The following is a 12,500-nucleotide window of genomic DNA, read 5'->3' on the forward strand; positions in this document are numbered from 1 at the left end:
GTTTAAGGTGGGTAATTAATGATGTATTTACTTTTGGAGGATGAAGGTTATGTCTCAGTGAATGAGGATATGTTTATCTGACTCTCGCTAAGGTTATATTGGTCGGAAGGAAGTAGAGAAGTTTTGATAGATATGTGGAAAAGAGTTCTTATTGGAAATGGGCCATTTTAACCTCCACTGGTAGATACATGACGTCCTGCATCTTCAGGGGCGAGAGCTAGAGTGCATGTTTAATTGCGTCGACGCAGAGTCATGGGATGAGACTTGCGTTTTGGTGATTGGTGTGTGTCTGTGATAGGTGGGTTGTGGATGGGAGGTGAGATTGGGTCGAGGTTCAGTTTGACCTTTCTTAACTTCTCTCCATGTATGGTGAAGGTGGTGTGATCGGAAGGATCTGTTAGTAGGAAAACATTGTTAGGGAGTGAACTTGTGACTGTGAAGGGGCCTAGGAATTTGGGTTTGAGTTTGTTTGTTCTATTTGAGTCTTTTACCATGACTGAGTCGCCAGGTGCTATGTCAAGTGGAATTGACCGTTTGTGTTGTTTTGTCTTTGTCTTCTCCTGGGCTTCTTTCAGGTTTGCTCTAACTTTTTTGTAAATGGTTTGCATACCTCTTTTGATGCAGTGTGCGAGGTTATCTAGGTTGTATAAGGGTGGGGGTGGTTGGTTGAATATTTGGTAGGGTAGGCGCATTGGTTTGCCGAAAATGATCTCATGTGGGGACATCTTTGTTGCGGAATTGACTGTGCTTTTTATACTGGCTTGTACCTGTGGTAGCCAATCTTCCCAACTGTCCATGAGGTCATTGACCAATGGTCAGAGAATCTCTAGGACCTTGCGATTTGTTCGCTCAGTCAGACCGTTTCCCTGGGGGTGGTATGCAGTGGCAAATGTTTGGTCAATGTTGTAGAGGTGTGCTATTTCGCGCATCACCTCATTTTTTAATTCTGAGCCATTGTCAGATAACATTGTGTGTGGTATGTTGTATCTACAAAAGATATTGTTGACTAGGGTTTTGGCTACAGTCTCTGCTGTTTTGTCTTGGAGTGGTATTAAGATTGTGTATTTAGAGAAATAATCAACTGCTGTGAGTACATAATTGGAACCTTGATGGCTCGTTGGCATTTTCAGTAGGTCAATGCCAAGTGTTTCCCATGGCTCAGCAGGGAGTGGGATATCTTTTATGTTGATTTCCCTCAGGTTAGGGCCTCTGAATTGGTTGCAAGTTATACAAGAATCTATGTGTGTGGTTATATCTCTTTTCATGTTAGACCAGTAGTAAGTGTGTCTAGCAGTGTTTAGTGTCTTATCTCTGCCCGAGTGGCCTCCCATTGCACTGTCGTGCAATATGTGTAGGAGCTTGGGGACTAGGGCTCTGGGGATAACAGTAACCTCTCTTGTATTAATGGTTCTCCTTATGACTCCGTCGACCAGATTGAGTTCCTCAATAGGGACAGGTGGTCGGGAGTGTAAGGGGGTTTGTGAAATGAGATGCTGTTTTATTGGGGACCATATTGGGTCTCTGTCTGTTTCATATATGAGTTGTTGCATAGGTATGCATATGGTTTGGGTTATGGGGGTGATGTGGTTTTGTCTGCTTAGGCAATCTGCCACTACGTTAGCTTTCCCAGCTAAGTATACGATCATGGGATCGTAATCAAGGAGAGTTGTTTTCCATCTAGCAACTCTCCCATGTAAGTCTTTGGAGTTAAAAAGATAGACTAAGGGTTGGTGGTCTGTTAGTATGGTAATCTTGTAGCCTAAAATGAGGTATTTAAAGTGTTTTAGTGCCCATATGATTGCAAGTCCTTCTTTGTGTGTAGTTGAGTAGTTACTTTCAGTTTTATTTAGGACTCTACTTGCGTAGGCTATGGCGTGTTCTTTGCCATTGTCATCTTTCTGTTGTAGGACTGCGCCTATTCCTTTAGAGGGGGCGTCTGTGTAAAGAAAGAATTCTTTCTTCATGTCAGGGAAAACTAGTACAGGGGCTGTGGTGAGTGTGTGTTTGAGAGTGTCGAAACTTTGCTGTTCTGTTTCTGACCATTGAAATGGCTCGCCTTTCCTTGTGAATTTGGTCAGAGGGGAAGCAATATCAGCAAAGTTTCTGATAAAGTGTCTGTAGTAGGAGGCTAACCCTATGAAACTTCTTGTTTCATTTGCGTTTCTAGGGGTTGGGAAATTGTTTATTGTATCTATTTTATCTGTGGTTGTGTGAATCCCTTTTGCATCCACTTTATGGCCTAGGAAGATGAGTTCCTTCATGAGGAATCTACATTTCTTTAATTGAATCTTTAATCCCGTATTTTTGAGACATTTTATGACAATCTCTAAAGTGTTAAGGTGGTCTCTTTCTGTGGGACTATATATAATGAGGTCGTCTAAATAGACGAATAATGAGATTCCTATCATGTCACTGAAAATGCGGGTCATCAACCTTTGTTGGGTTGAGGGGGCATTCTTAAGGCCAAAGGGCATACGCTGAAAGTTGAAATGCCCTTTATCAGTGGAGAATGCAGTTACGGGTTTTGATTCCTCTGTTAGTTCGACCTGCCAGAAGGCTGACTTGAGGTCTATTGTGGAAAAAACAGAGTTCCCGTTGCCAATGCATTGTAGTACATCTTGCATGACGGGGAGGGGGTGTGGGTCAGATTGAGTTAGGTTATTGACTTTCCTGAAGTCAACAACAGGGCGTAAGGTTCCGTCTTTCTTAGGAACCAAAAAGAGGGGACTGTTCCATGGGGAGTCTGAATGGGAAATTACGCCTTGGTGTATCATCTCTTGTACACTGTCATTGACTTGGGATTTCCTACTGTGAGGTATGCGGTAAGCGGGGGTGTATGAAGGGGGGTTGTTTGGGGGAATTTGGATGTGATGTTTGATTATATCACATTTGCCTAGTGGTTCACCTTCTAAGGCGACAGCTGATCTATTCCTCTGTAGGAGAGCTAATAGCTCGTTATGAATTTCTCCGTCAGCTGATGTCGTGATTTGGTCTGGGGGAATAGGGGGAAGGGGTTGTGTTGGTCTTACTTGGTTGATGTGTTGCGGCAGTGGTTCCTGGATAGGGGAATTATGGAGATGGACTGCGCAAATGCTTGTATTCTTCCTGATTTTACGGTGTTGGTCTAGTGTATGTTTATTTTCTGATATTGTGTCCCAGGAGGACTCAATGGCTATGTTGTTAAGCCTGGACGTGTCTGAGTCGATTATGACGTCCTGATGGTCGATTGCACCGGGTATGTATAGTGGGACTGTTATTAAATGTCTAGGGGGTATGATGACTGTGTTAGACATCAGTGCCTTTGAGGTGACATAAGGGGGTGGTCGGAAGGAATAGCTGTTAGTGGGATTGGGAGTATTGAAGGAAGGTAGACATGAGAGATGTTGTGTGTCTGAGTCGGGTGTCTCAGGAACTGTTGACTCGTTATTTACATCTCGGAAGGAGATTTTGTTAGTCTCAAAGTCTATCTTAGTTTTCCAAATCCTTAATGAATTTAATCCTATTATACCTTGTTGATCAAGACTCCATTCATCAGCTATGTGGAAAGATGTGAAACCTACTTTGGAATCGTTCACTTCTATGCTCAGATCAACCATGTCGTGAAGTGAAATGGTACTCCCTTCTATTAGGAGTCCTTCCATATTGGAAAATTGAATTTGGGGTGGGTCATTTAATGCTTCATACAGAGCTCTTGGGATGATGTTCAGGTTTGTTCCTGTATCAACCATCATGTCAACTTTAAGTTGATCTAGACTCACTTCTAGGGTGAGGTATTTGTGTTGTGTATGAGATATTCCTATGGTGGTTTGGTGCGTGAGGCTGGTATACGTTCCCCCAAACGGTGGTGTTGGGTTGAGTGTGATGTGTGGGAGGGAGCTGTTTGTCGAGGGGTGTGTCGAGGGGTGGTGAATGGTTGGTTAGTTCTCTGATGAGGTTGTTGTTGTGTTTTCTGTAGGTAACACTCTTTGTTGGAGTGAGTTGATGTTTTGTGTAGGTTGCAGTATTTGATTGGATGTGTTGGTGTAGGTAGGAGTGGGTGTTTAAAGGGGGGTGGAACTTGTTTGTTTTGATTCTGAACTTGACACTGAGCATTCGTATGTGAGGTAGTAGCATGCACTGAGCAAGGGATGGGGTGGTGTTGTACCTGCGTGTGTTGTTTTTGCTGTGTCCAACACTGGGCATCGGTGTGGGAAATGGTTCCATGAACTGAGCAAGGGATAGGGTGGTGTTGTACCTGCCTGTGTTGTTTTTGCTGTGTCCAACACTGGGCATCGGTGTGGGAAATGGTTCCATGAACTGAGCAAGGAATAGGGTGGTGTTGTACCTGCGGGTATTGTTGTTGCTGTATGCAGTCTTTTGTGTTGTGACTGTTTGATGAATGGTAGGAGCACCACTTAGAAGGTTGTCCTTGATTGGTGGGAGGGGGGTGCTGTGAGTGAAGGCTATTTAGTCTGGGGAGATGGTTGGGGGTATCTAAAGATACATTGCAAGCATTCATGATATCTAAGATATAGGTATAAGCTAGAGGATTTCTAGTGTCTAGTTCCCTTTTGGAGGCTTCCTTTAAACACTTTGGAGGGAGTTGGGAGAGATAGGAAGCTATCTCAAGGAATGTTAGTAGGTGTTTTGTTGGCATTACATTTTGACCAAGGAGAGTTATTCTCTAGGTCTTCTCTGACCTCTTTAATTCCGTTTGCTACGAAATCCATAATGTTAGTAATGGAATGTGGTTGGACTCTAGTGTTATTGAGGAAAGTGATGAGGAAGGAAATGTTGTTTGGTTGTTTGTTATGAAAGACCTTAAGAAGGTGGCGTTTATATTCCTGATATGTGATTCCACATTTAACTAAGCTGTCTAGCATCCTTGCCTTTGAACGGCAAATGTCAGATGGGTTTATTTTCTGACGGCACAAATTTATTTTATCTGTCTCAGAGTATTGGGGGTTCTTTGAAAAGAACAGGTCACATGCTGTCAAGAAGTCTGTAATGGATAGTCCACTATCTTGGGAAAAGGTTGGGATTTCTGTGAGGGGGGTTATGGTTTGATAGTTGTTAATTATTGTTGGTTGAGGTTGTGGGTAAGGATAATATTGTGGGTTTGGAGGAAGGTTAGGTGGTGGTTGGTGGTATGGTGTGGAGTGGGTTTGACCAGATGGGGTATGGGGGAAGGAAAGGGGAAGTTTTGGTACTGCTGCTGAATGGGAGGGGGGTTATTATGTGTTGGGATATGGGGGTTGGATGGATTATGGTTTATAGGAGGTTTTGTTTGCATATTTGGTTGGATGGGAGGAATGGGTGGTTGTGATTGTGAGGGGTGAAAGGGGTCTACTTGAGGAGGCTGGTTGAAAGGCATGATATTAGGAGGAGCAACATGAGGAGTTGGTTGGGTGGGTTGTTGTGGTTGAGATGGGTTGGAGGTGTCTACTTGAGGAGGCTGGTTGAAAAAAGGTAAGACATCGTTCTCATAAAGAGGGTCTATTGGATTATCTGCATTAGGATTAGTTTTGTCAGGATTATTTAACTGGTCATTGGTTAACTGTTTAGAGGTATTGTCATCCTGTGGATATAGGTAAAAATGGTCTGGTTTGTCATTGTCAATTAAGTTTTCTGTGTGTATTTCCTCTTTGTCACTGGATATGTCATGTTGTTGTTTTTCTTCTCTAGACTTTGAGAAGACGCTATGTAAACTTTGTTTAATTTTGCTTCTGGTGGCAAAGGCCATGTTGTTAAGTCATGTATTAGTTAATAGTTAGGTTTGATTTGTAATCTAAGAAAAAAAAAAGGCTGTTAAAATATGAATGATAGGTATATAGTAACTAAGGGTAATATGTTATGCTTAGATATGGGAGGGGGGGATATAGTATGTCAACGGCTATACAGTATAATGGGATTACATATGTAAAATCATAAAAATATATATATACATATAATAATAATAAAATGTGGAAATAATGTGATATAGTAAGGAGTTAATTATTGTGATATTATACTTATAATAGAATTAACTATGGTTGTCATAAGGTTATACAGTATAACGGGATTGCATATGTGAAATCATAAAAATATGTATATACATATAATAATAATAAAATGTGGAAATAATATGATATAGTAAGGAGTTAATTATTGTGATATTATACTTATAATAGAATTAATTATGGTTGTTCATAAAATAAATTACAGCAGTAAAATAGGTTACATTGATAAAAATGTATAAGTTCTATGTAAATATAAATGGGTAATACGTAGTGAAAGCAATTAAGGGTTATTGCATATATATATATATATATTTATATATATATATATATATATATATATATATATATATATATTTATTTAAAGATAGGCAAAATATGTTGAATGTTGAATTTTAAACATGTAAGAGCTATTTGTTTAAACAAGAATTACTTAACTGGAAGAATGCATATGAATGTGATATTATGTAATAGTCAAATCTAGTAAAAGTTATTGCATATATAAATATATGTTGTTTTAAAAATTAGGCAAAAATATAATTAGTGTTGAAACATATAATTATGAGAGCTATTGTTTAATTTATGAGAAAGGTATGATAACCAAAAAAGGTGTATATATGCTATATACATACAGGGAAATTTGTAATAATGAAATAATATTAACTGTGGAATATATATGTATATTGGTAATTGGCAGATTAAAGAGTATTACTTAATGATAATTTTTGGAGAGAAAAAATTCTAAATGACAATATGCTAATATAAGTGCGAGATTACATAGTTGTTATATGGCTAAGGTGTACGTGCGTTGATCACGTGGGTATCTAAAGGCATGAAGGTTACCTTAATACCGTGCGTTGAAGCTAGTGGTATTATGACGTGCAGCTGGGATATTTGCTGACGTTGCGATTCTCGGTGGAACGCGACACTCGGAGGAGGAGGTTGGTGGTGAGGGTCAGCGGATGAGGTGGTTCTTACGGGGTCTGTGCACAAGCGATGGAAGTCCAGAGGGCTCGGTGAATGATGTTCGCATAGAAAAAAATGCGAGTATCAGATTGGGATTTGGTTATTATATTGAGATGTAGTGGAGGTAAGTTGAAGAAATTTGTTATGTTACCTGTAGTCAGTAGGTAGTTGTGAGATGGGTCGGCGATATCACGTACTTATATGCACTGGGTGACAGGGACGTGATTAAATAGGCAGGTGTAGTGACTGTTGGTGCGCGTCTGGGAGGGAACGGTTGGTGTGGGGAGGTGGTTTACCTCTCAGAGTGTTCGCTCGGGCCGTTGTGGAGGGAGCGGTAGGTGCGAGGAGGTGGATATGTCTCTGAGTTAGACGAGCGATGGACCGCGCTGGCTCGACTGAAGTCGGGTGGCGGGGGTGAATTACTCGGACGTGTTTTCTTCAGAGACAGGCGGTTTTCTTCAGAGGTGTGGGTAGGACGTTCGCTGCCACCATTTGATGTGTCCGTACGTGGTCCCGTCCCTATCCAGATGTGTAGGCGAATATATCAAACACTATATGTCACCTATTTCCACTTTAATCACTTATTGTCACTACATAAAAAGTTTTACATCAATAGTAATTTATCACATCTTCCTTATCACTACAGTGCACATTGTAAGTTATCGACCGACCTCCGCTCCTGTGGTACGCGCTTCGGTTTTTGATCAGAAAACGGCTGACCGAGCACTATCTGGCGGGTCCCAGCAATCGTACTTGTACAGTTTTTAGTGGGAGTATTCAGTCTCTTACAATATGCTGTGTTGGTACTTAATTATTGTTACATTTCTATTTATATATTATAATATTTCCCGGGGGGGAAGAGCTCGTTATTATGGGGTAGTTCTGTAATGTAATGTGTTGGTGGTTGATTGCACTTATGAGTGTGTGTTCGTGTGTGTGTGTATTGCTTGATCCACGTGATGCCTAGCTCGGCAATTCCTTGGCAGGAAATGGGTGGCGCCAATAAGTCCAGAGTGTGGTTGGGGTAGTTGAGATGGAGGAGTGTGTGGGTCATATGACTGACTGATACTTACATGTGTATGTGACGTATACATATATATATGTATATATACATGTATATATATGTATATATACGTGTATATATATGTATATAATGCATATATACGTGTATATATATATGTATATATGTATATATGTATATATATATTTATATATATTTATATATATGTGTATATGTATATATATGTATATATACGTGTATATATATATGTATATAATGCATATATACGTGTATATATATGTATATATGTATATATATTATATATATATATATATATATATATATATATATATATATATATATGACACAGGAAACCCACAGTCGGAGAAAATAAATTTCGAATAAAGAAGGTTCCTATATATCGGCTATCAACTGTAGCCCTCTTCAGGAAAGTACATAAGACAGAGGACAAAAGGGACTTATAAGCTACAGAAACACAGAAAAGAGAGGGAACGTGAACCGATGGCATTACTCAGGCGCGGGGTAAAATAGGTAGCGGAGGAGGGTGAGAGTGAGGTGAGGGGAGGTGTAAGCTTCGTAACAGCCTACTCAATGCCGTGAGTGAAATAATGTCAGGAGTCCACTGCCCTTCAGATATATTAATGTTGGGGCATTCCTTAATTAATGCTGATTCAACCATTTTTCTCCTGAAACCGCAGTGGGACTTGAACATTAGTCTGGCCTAACCCCAGTCGAAAGAATGATTCTTATTTTTTGACATGAAGAAATACGGCCGAATTTTCTTGCCCATATCTAATTGACCTTTTATGTTCTTCCAATCTAGTGGTCAAGTCTCTCCCGGTTTGACCCAAGTAAACCAAATCACAATCTTGGCAGGGCAAACAATAAACACCAGGTGACTCTACTTCCTTCGGTTTATGTTGAACGTTCACAATTTGCTTACGCATGGTGTTAGGATAGTGATAGGCAATAGTGAGACGTTCATGAGGAAACAACTTAGTAGAAGAACTGATGGTTTTACTGAATGGAATTTTTAGGATATCTTTAAAGGAGCGGTGATAATTAGAGGGGACGGAAGTTTTAAAATGGTTGGCCCTAGCCTTACTGAGGGCTTGGTCTAGAAACCAAGGTGGATATGCCAACTTCTTAAGTTGACATTTGATCACCTCGATTTCTTGGTCCCGAAATTGAGGACTGCAAATCCTTAAAGCCCTCAAGAAAAGACCAGAGGCAACACTTTTCTTAACATTGTCAGGGTGATTACTAAAAAAGTGAAGGTAACTCCCTGAGTGGGTGGGCTTTCGGTTCACTGTAAAATGTAGTTTATCATCAATTCTTCTTATCAAAATGTCCAAGAAAAGGATTTGGTGTCCTTCATCCTATTCAATTGTGAATTTAAGGTTCTGGGTCAATTGGTTCAATTTATCATGGAACACTTCAAATGGGCCCCAACTGTAATCCCACGCCGAAAAGATATCGTCTACGTACCTGAGTCAAATCATTTCGGGCGGTTTGATAGTGGGCAAAAGGGTACACTCAAAATACTCCATGTATAAATTGGCCAAAACAGGAGACAAATTAGAACCCATAATGCAACCGAATTTTTGACGGAAGAATTGGTCTTGAACGGAAAAGACATTTGAAGAAACACAAAGGCGAACTAAAGCAAGAATTTTGTTGACAGGGAGGGGGGAAATGTCTTGAAACTTTTGCAGTTTGGTTTCCAAAAAAGTAAGAACATATTCAACATCAATATTCGTAAATAACGAGCAAACATTAAGACAGGAGCCTTAAACCCTGTACTTTCATATTTTTGATCTTTGAAATAAAATCACATGAGTTGGAGATATGGGAGTTAGAGAAATTCCCAACATATGGGGATAATAAGTCCGACAGCCATTTAGCAAGTTTGTTGGTTCAGGAGCCGCGGTGAACTTTAGGGAGACCATAAAAAAGGGGAGCTTAGGGTTGGTGACTTTAAAATCATTAATACATTTATCAACTGTGATATTACGAACTTGTCTGTTGAACTCAGCGGCTGCGTTCTTGAGGGGATTTTTGCTAAGTTTCTCAAATGTGGCCGAATCATTAAGCAACTCATGGGCTTTCTTAACATATACAGACTGATCTAAGATAACAATATTGCCACCTTTATCCACTTTTGTGATAATGATGTTGTCAAGCTTCTTTAAAGCAGACAAGGCCTCCCTGTGTCTTTTTTTGGTAAGCCACCTTCATTTTTAAAACATTCGGAAATACCATTTAATAACCCTTATAGCCAAGCAAGGTGTTTGTCATAACTGTTGTTAGCTAAATATTTGTCAAAACCTACCAGATAGTCCAGAACATGGTTTCTCTCGGGTGTAAGGGCGAAATTAAGGCCAAGACCCAACACTTCTAATTGGGTGTTAGACAGTTCAACTTTGGTAAGGTTGATGACGTTATCCGTGAGAGAAAACTTGGACCAAACACTATCATTAGAAAGCCTGTGGAGCTTACGTGTGAGGTTGGCCTGGTGTTGGCCACTGAGGAAGCAAGCCTTGCGAAGAGCTTGTGCGCAAAGAGACTTAAAAATGGAATCGTTAGGACTTAATAAACACAGATGCCTCCGAGCGTGTCTGGATTTCCAAAGGAGGTTTTCAAATTCCAAAGAAGCAACACGCACCCCTTCTGACAGAAAAGTACTAATGTACGAGGGAAAGCTGTATCCCAGGGAAGAGCGTTTCAGGAACCTAAACGAGTTAGGGCACACTTGTTCTTCTAAACAGTTGGACAGGAACGTCTTCTGGTTCTTCCTCTTATTACTGGCGATGAGCGAGGATTCCAACAGTCTGTAGGCTTGTTTTAGTCCCGGGAAAGACTTCAAGATAAGGTGGAGTGGAAGAGAGGCCTCCATCGTGGGTGTAACAATTTTTAAACAGAAATGTAGTAGTACATTTGTAAATGGCACACAGGAAGCCCACAGTCGGAGAAAATAAACTTCTAATAAAGAAGATTCCTATATTTCGGCTATCAACTGTAGCCCTCTTCAGGAAAGTACATAAGACAGAGGACAAAAGGAACTTATAAGCTACAGAAACACAGAAAAGAGAGGGAACGTGGACCGATGGCATTACTCAGGCGCGGAGTAAAATGGGGTGGCGGAGGAGGGTGAGGGTGGGGGTGAGGTGAGGGGGGTGTAAGCTTCGTAACAGCCTACTCACTGCCGCGAGTGAAATAATGTCAGGAGTCCACTGCCCTTTAGATATATCAATGTTGGGGCATTCCTTAATTAATGCTGATTCAATTATTTTTCTCCTGAAACCGCAGTGAGACTTGAACATTAATCTGGCCTTACCCCAGTTGAAAGAATGGTTCTTATTTTTGACATGAAGAAATACAGCCGAATTTTCTTGCCCATACCTAATTGACCTTTTATGTTCTGCCAATCTAGTGTTCAAGTCTCTCCCGGTTTGACCCAAGTAAACCAAATCACAATCTTGGCAGGGCAAACAATAAACACCAGGTGACTCTACTTCCTTTAGTATTTGTTGCACATTCACAATTTGCTTACGCACGGTGTTAGGATAGGCAATAGTGAGACATTTATGAGGAAACAACTTGGTAGAAGAACTGATGGTTTTACTGAATGGAATTTTTAGGATATCTTTAAAGGAGCGGTGATAATTAGAGGGGACGGAAGTTTTAAAATGGTTGGCCCTAGCCTTACTGAGGGCTTGGTCCAGAAACCAAGGTGGATATGCCAACTTCTTAAGTTGACATTTGATCACCTCGATTTCTTGGTCCCGAAATTGAGGACTGCAAATTCTGAAAGCCCTCAAGAAAAGACCAGTTGAATCAGCATTAATTGAGAAATGCCCCAACATCAATATATCTAAAGGGCGGTGGACTCTTGACATTATTTCACGCGCGGCAGTGAGTGGGCTGTTACAAAGCTTACAACCCACCCCTCACATTACCCTCACCATCCTCCGCCACCCCATTTTACCCCGCGCCTGAGTAATGCCATCGGTCGCAGTTTTTCTAATTCTTGTTTGTTCATCAGTTTTCTATTTACATACCTGTAAAATAGTTTGGGTTCTTCCTCGCATTTATCTATTATCTTTTTTTATAGTTTCTCTTTTCATCTCTGCGTATTTTTACATACTCATTTCTTAGTTTGATGTGCATTTGCCATTTGCTTGTTTTCTTGTCTCTTTTCCATATTTTTCAAGCTTTGTCTCTATTATCCTTAGCTTCACTACCACTTTTGTTGTACCAGCTTTTTACGTATGTTCTTTCCATTTTTTGTTGTGGTACATATTTATTCACTCAACTCATTATAAATTTCTTTTAGAATGTTCCATTTTTCTTCCATCTCTGTTTATTCGTTTAGAAATTTTTCCCAGTTCGCATTACGAAAGAATATTTTGAATTTCTTAAAAAAAAAAATTGTACATTAGTCTTACTATTCTATGTTTATCGTTTTTGCTTTGATCCATTTGTTCTTTCAATTCCAATTCTATTAGTACATGGTCACTCTTGCCTATCGGAGTTTT

This window comes from Oratosquilla oratoria, chromosome 41 (genome assembly GCF_046742065.1).
Source record: "Oratosquilla oratoria isolate Oo_2021 chromosome 41, ASM4674206v1, whole genome shotgun sequence".
Classification (NCBI taxonomy): domain Eukaryota; kingdom Metazoa; phylum Arthropoda; class Malacostraca; order Stomatopoda; family Squillidae; genus Oratosquilla; species Oratosquilla oratoria.